The sequence below is a fragment of the Balaenoptera ricei genome, chromosome 15 (assembly GCF_028023285.1).
Source record: "Balaenoptera ricei isolate mBalRic1 chromosome 15, mBalRic1.hap2, whole genome shotgun sequence".
In the NCBI taxonomy this organism is placed as follows: Eukaryota; Metazoa; Chordata; class Mammalia; order Artiodactyla; family Balaenopteridae; genus Balaenoptera; species Balaenoptera ricei.
The window spans coordinates 45,298,081-45,304,546 of NC_082653.1; positions in this window are offsets into that span (position 1 = coordinate 45,298,081).

Here is a 6,466-nt window from a genome sequence, read left to right on the forward strand (position 1 = left end):
CGAATTTTCTCAGTGTTCGTTGCTACATGGTATGGGTATCAGGGCTGCTTTCTTTGCCTCCCGATCTGCCCTGTGGTTCCCTTGGGTACTTTGAGAATTTTCCTTTTGATGCCCGTGGCAGTGAATGACTGCTACTAGTTTTGGTTTCTTTGAGCCGCTTCTGTGAGATGTAAAATCTCAGCCCCATATTTTACAGGGGAATTTTTTGCATTTAAAAGTCCTCTTTCTTTCCAGATAGCTGCGTGGGCATGTAAAACAAGGAAGGCATATTTTGAGTCTGTATATATATTTATGATTTCCTTCCCCTAAGGTTAAGCCTCGAGTTAGGGCTATTAGCTCAGCCTTCTGGGCTGAAGGGTTAGGTGGCAAAGGCTTTGCTTCTATAACACTATAATCACTCACAATAGCACACTCTGCCCTCCTGACTCCATCTTTAATGAAACTATTGCCATCAGTAAACCATTCTTCCTCAAGGTTTTCTGTGGCCTGGTCTGTTAGGTCAGGCCTACAGGCATAAACCTGGTCAAGGGTTTCAAGGCAAGAATGTGTTAGCTCTGGGCTTTCCGCAGGCATTAGTATAGCTGGGTTGAGGGTGTCACAAGTTTTGAGGGTTACCTCTGGGAAGTCAAGGAGTAAAGCCTGGTACTTAGTTAGGTGGCCTCCAGTTACCCAGTGGTGGCCTTTAATCTCCAGAATCCCTTGTACTTGATGAGGGGTCTGGACTTCCAGCGGCTGTCCAAAGGTAAGCTTGCTAGATTCTTCCACGAATAAAGCAGTGGCAGCTACCGCCCAGAGGCAGCCAGGCCAACCTCAGGTCACAGAATCTAGCTGTTTGGAAAAATAGCCTATAAGCCAAGGAACTTCTAGCTTTTGCACAAGGATCCCCCAGAGCTGTCCCCTGTTTTTCAGCTACGTACAAGATAAACGTTTTTTTTTTTTTTTTTAAATTAGGGGCACCCAGAACAGGAGCTCTGGTGAGGGCCTGTTTGATATTATAAAAAGCTTTTCCTCATTCCCCAGTCCAAAGTAATGGTTCTGTATCTGGGCCTTTAGTGACTTCATATAGAGGCTTAGCCATCAGTCCGAATCCTGGAATCCAAATTCTGCAAAATCCTGCCACGCCTAAGTACAAAGATTCTTTTTGTCTTTGGGGCGCTTAGGCATAATATAGCTTCTTTTCTAAGCTTCTTTTCTGTCTGGAGATAACTGTCTACTTCCAGGGTTTATAATAGATCCCAGATATTTAACTTGTTGTTTTGAGATTTGTGCTTTTTTTTGGGAGATTCTGTAGCCCCGGGGCCACAAGGAAATTAAGAACTTCAATGGTGTTCTGATCTGAGGTCTCCACGGTGGGACTTCATGTTCATATGTCATCTACATACTACAGAATGGCCCCTTCTTTTAGGTGTATTTCCCTTAGTTCTTTCCCTAGGGCCTGGGAGAACAAGTATGGGCTGTCCCAAAACCCCTGAGGCAATACTGTCCAGGTATATTGTTGCATTTGGCCTGAGTGGAGGTTAGTCCACTCGAAGGCAAACAGATACTGTGATGGGGGATGAACTGGGGTGCAAAAGAAGGCATCCTTGAGGTCAAACACTGTAAACCATTCGGCAACTCCAGGAATCTGGACTAATATATTAAAAGGATTGGCCACAAGGGAGTGTATGGGGACCACTGCCTCATTTACTGCTCTAAGGTCTTGCACCCTTCAATATTTGGCTTAACAATTTGGCTTAACAATTGGCAGAATAGGGGTATTGCATGGAGACTGACAGGGCATTAAGAGGCCATGTTTTAAGAATTTATCTATGAGGGGTTGCAAACCTTTTTGCTTCCAACTTTATGGGATATTGTCTCTTGTTAGGATAAGTGTCTTCTGGCTTAAGTCTAAATTTTACAGGTTGGGCATTTATAGCCTTCCCAGGGATTCCTTTGTCCTAAACTACAGGGTTTACTGCATGTAGAATATGGCTGGGACTAGGCCCTTGTTCTTCCAGCTGATTTGTCTCAGTCAGAGTCAAGAAAAGGGGCTGCTCGGGGCCTCCCAACCAGAGTATGGCTCTGAGGGAGCCCAGAAGGTCTCTTCCAGTGGTGGGGTAGGACACTCAGGCACAACTAAAAAGCCAAGTGAGATCAAATGCTGTTCAAATTGGCAAGTGAGAGGCCCAGTGAAGTAACAGGTGCAAGGCTTTCCGTCGGCACCAGTCACAGTAGAGCTTTTGAAGAGGCCCAGAATGAGAGATCAGGACAGAGTAAGTGGAGCCCGTATCAATTAAAAAATTGATTTCCTTACCTGCCATGTCAAGGACCACCTGGGGCTCCTCGATGAAGATGGACATCTCACTGTGGGGGAGCCGCCAGAATCCCTGGGCCACCTCAGGCGTCTATCATGGCCATCTCGGGAGTGGGAGCCCCCCTTCCCCTTTGGGACTGGGGACAGTCCCACTTCCGATGACCTGTTCTTTTGCAGACTAGGGATGGACCAGGAGGTTCTTTTTGGCACTTTTGGGCCCAGTGGCTGGTTGACTTACATTTGAAGCATTCCCCCTTGCTGGTTTTACCCCCAGGCAGATGGTTAAACTTCCTTGGCCCCCTTGGGTTGTCCTGCGGTTGTAAGACATGGCTGAAAGCTATGGCCATCAGTTTAGCTTGAGCCCTGGCCTGTCTGCTTTTACATCAGGTTCTCTCTTCCTCCTCAGCTTGATCTCGTTTATTAAATACCTCAAAGGCCACCTCTAGGAGTTGGGGCATGGGGTTTGTGGGCCTAATTGTAACTTTTGGAGTTTCTGCCTAATATCAGGGGTAGACTGGCTGATAAAATGTTTTCCCAGCAGGGATTGACCCTTAGGAGTAGATGGATCAATGTTAGTAAATTTTCTAAAAGGCTTCACAAGCCATCCCTGAAAGAGGGCTGAATTTTCTTTTTCTTCTTGGGTCACTCCTTTAAACTTTTCATAGTTAACTGACTTTTTGATACACTTTCTCATCCCTTCTAATACACATTGGATCATGTGGTTCCTGGCTTCTGTTTCCTCCTGGGAATTATAATTCCAATGGGGCTCCTGATTTGGGACTGCGTCTCCACCCATAACAAAATGTTCCTGTTGGTCCCTGGCAAGGTGGTCACTGTGCCCTTGGGCTGCTGCCCAAATTCTCTGTTTTTCCTCAGGGGTACAGCAAGTAGATAGGACAATTTGGACAGCCTTACAAGTTAAATCAAAGGCCAGAGTTAGGGCTGAAACCCTTCAGCAAACGTACTAGCATCTTCAGAAAACCGGCACAGTCTGTTTGCATTGGGCTAAATCAGTTAAAGAGAAGGACACATGTACTCTGTCCCTTCGCCATTTGCCACTTCCCTAAGAGGGCACACTTTTCCTGATCCTGGGTGACAGGAAGTTCCACTACGAGTTACCTGGGAGGGACCAGTCTCTCCCTCCTGGGGTAGTGGAGGGTATAAAGGGACATAGGGAGGCGGAGCGTGGGATTGGTCAGAGGGATCTGAAGAAGTAGGTGGTTCTGGAGAAGCAGGGGAAACTTGGTTTCCCCCCTGAGAATTGGGAAAGGTTAGAAGGGGATCATCTAAAATGATAAGAGTGCTTTCTGATTCCCCAGGCTTTTGATTACATGAGCTGCTTAGAGCGGGATTTTGGTAAAGGACCATGAACATACCCTTGAACATAGGGAACCTCAGTTCATTTTCTCATCTTGTGACAGTAAAGATCCAATTGCAAGATGGTATTGTAACTTAGAGACCCATTTTCAGGCCATTTTTCTCCATCATCCCAACTTATGTAAAGGCCAGGCAGTGTTACGGTAGAATTTAAGGTTTTCCCTTTTCAGCCTATTTTTAATTTCCAATTTTTAAGGATACATTCCAGAGGTGTCTCTTCTGGCTTAGAATAGGATCCTCCCATGTTGAGTAAACTGCAACCGAGAGCGCTCCTGGAGATAGAGTCCAGTGTCCCAGAGACACTTTACTAGGAGGCTTTTGTCGGAAGGGGATCGGAGTGGCCTCTGAATTCCCTTCTTACCTAATAGGATGTTGAGCATCCTCTACTCTCCCATCAATTCCTAACCAGACGTCTCTCTGGTAGACCCAGTCCCTCGTGCGAGGGGTCCCCAATAGGGGACATTTGAACCAATGCCAGTGCGTTGCCAGGGCTCTCCTTGAGGGGGATCTGTTGTCTATAAAGCTTATGCCCTATAACAATTTTCCCTACGTTGGGGTGTATTCCTCGAGATTGAGCATCTATAAAGCCTAGGATGTGGGCTGCTTGGACCAGCCCAGTAGGGAGTCTGTAACAAGGTATGGGCTGCCAAGGCCTGGAGTGAAGGAGGTCCTAGAGGTGCAAAAAGGAACTCCTAGAGGAATTGGAGTTGGGCACAATGGAAAATGCCACGGGGTGTCAGGACCTGAGGGCCTAGAGGTGGGGGTATTCCCACAGGGGATTTTTTTGGACGTAGAGTAAGGTGCGAGACTAGACAGCAGGAGAACCCAAAACCGTTTCCCCTATCTGTTTAGCGGCTGTGATAAAATTGGGGAGAGCCTGATGATTCCATCTGACATAGGCAACAGCGAGTTTGGACAATGTTTCCCATGTAATTTAACATACCAAACGGACCCAATTAGTTTAGGATCTCTCTCTCTCTCTCTTTCTATTTTAAAATATTTATTTATTTATTTATTTTGGCTGCACTGGGTCTTAGTTGTGGCACACAGGATCTTTGTTGCGGCATGCGGACTGCTTAGTTGTAGCTTGCTGACGCTTAGTTGCAGCATGTGAACTTCTTAGTCGTGGCATGCAAACTCTTAGTTGTGGCATGCATGCGGGATCTAGTTCCCCAACCAGGGGTCGAACCTGGGCCCCCTGCATTGGGAGCACGGAGTCTTACCCACTGGACCACCAGGGAAGTCCCAGGATCTCTCTTTAGGATCTGTCTCAAAGGGCTCCAGGGGCCCTTTGTAGCACCCCAAAGTTAGTTGGAGGTCAAAGGAACTTTAGTTAGAATTTGATATTTGGGAAGTCTGTCAAAAATCTCAAAAAGTTTTAAAACACCTGGTCGGATAGAATCATAAGTCTCTGTGAAACAATTATTCCTTGAGCTAAGGTGAAAAAACAGATTTCAAAAATAAATACAGATCACTTAGAGGCACAGAGACTCACAAAATCTGGTATCGAAAGCAGCATTCCAGGAAAATTTTGTTCTCTTATGAGAGAGAAACCAAATCCAGTCTTGCATCAGCCTACTCCTAATAAAATCCATTTACCTAATTAAATTTAATCCAACCTTAGAAAACCCTGACCACATACAAAATTCTTTTCTCAATATTCCTCTTCCGCAAACCTTCAGCAACTTTCTGTAGCCATATTTTGTCCCTTATTCTCTTCCCATTCAGCAATAGCCAGCTCTAGGACAAAATCATCCTTTTTCCTTTAACAAAATATATTTCCATTCCTCATACTTTCTTTTTTGAAAACACACATCCTACTTTCCTTAAGCAACCATGAACTGTCTTTTTCATTAGCATGCTATAGATCGGTAGAGAACATCTCAAGGTGGCACCAAACAGCTTTAGTTTCTCTCTCATAAGAAGACAAAAGTAGGCAAATTTATACCTGTTTAGCAATTAATGTTCCAATATTTTACCTTATTTGAAATGGCCCAAATACTCAATGAATTTTTATCATTTAACTTAATTTAGTTTCAGTTTACCAAGATTTGGAGAGACTGTTTTAGATGGACGCTTCCAGGACATAATTATTCCTATAGAGTTTACCAAAAAGCTCTCATCCCAGTTACATTTACTTAAAAATTTGATCATATCAGGTTATTTCCCTGTTGACAGATTTTATAACAGGAACAATACGTCCTTCTGGACTTCCAGTAACCCTAGATACAATGAAAGTATTGTACTTAATGCTGATGACTCTAAAGATGGGTCTGTATTAATTAAATCCACACGCTTAAGCTAGACAAGTTAATTTCTACAGAAACAGAGATCTCACAGTTTTTCCGCTTGAATTTAAAATGGCCCCTTTTTTCCCCTCAGTCTGGGGGACTACAGATGAATCTGGTAATTCCTGAGAGCCCAAGCAGCATAGTTACATTGTAAAAGCAGAGAGAGATGCAAGCCCCTCCAGCTCAGGCAGAAAGAATAGTTACATTGCAAAGGCAGAGGAGAGAGATGCAAGCCCCTTGAGCCCAGGTAGAACAGTTACGTCGCAAGAGCCGAGTAGGGAAAATGCGAGCTCCTTTCTTTTCTTTTTGTTCTCTAAAATCCCACTAAGTAACCCAAGGCTGGAGTCTCAGGCAATGTGGGCTGCGTTTGTATTTCAAGGCTTAAATGCTCCACCGTGCCCACAATTTTGGCAGAGACTTGCAGGAGCAGTTGGACAGACAAAACTGAGACAGGCTTGGACCTGGCACCCTTTGCTGCAGTGCTGTAATGCTTGCACCTGGACAC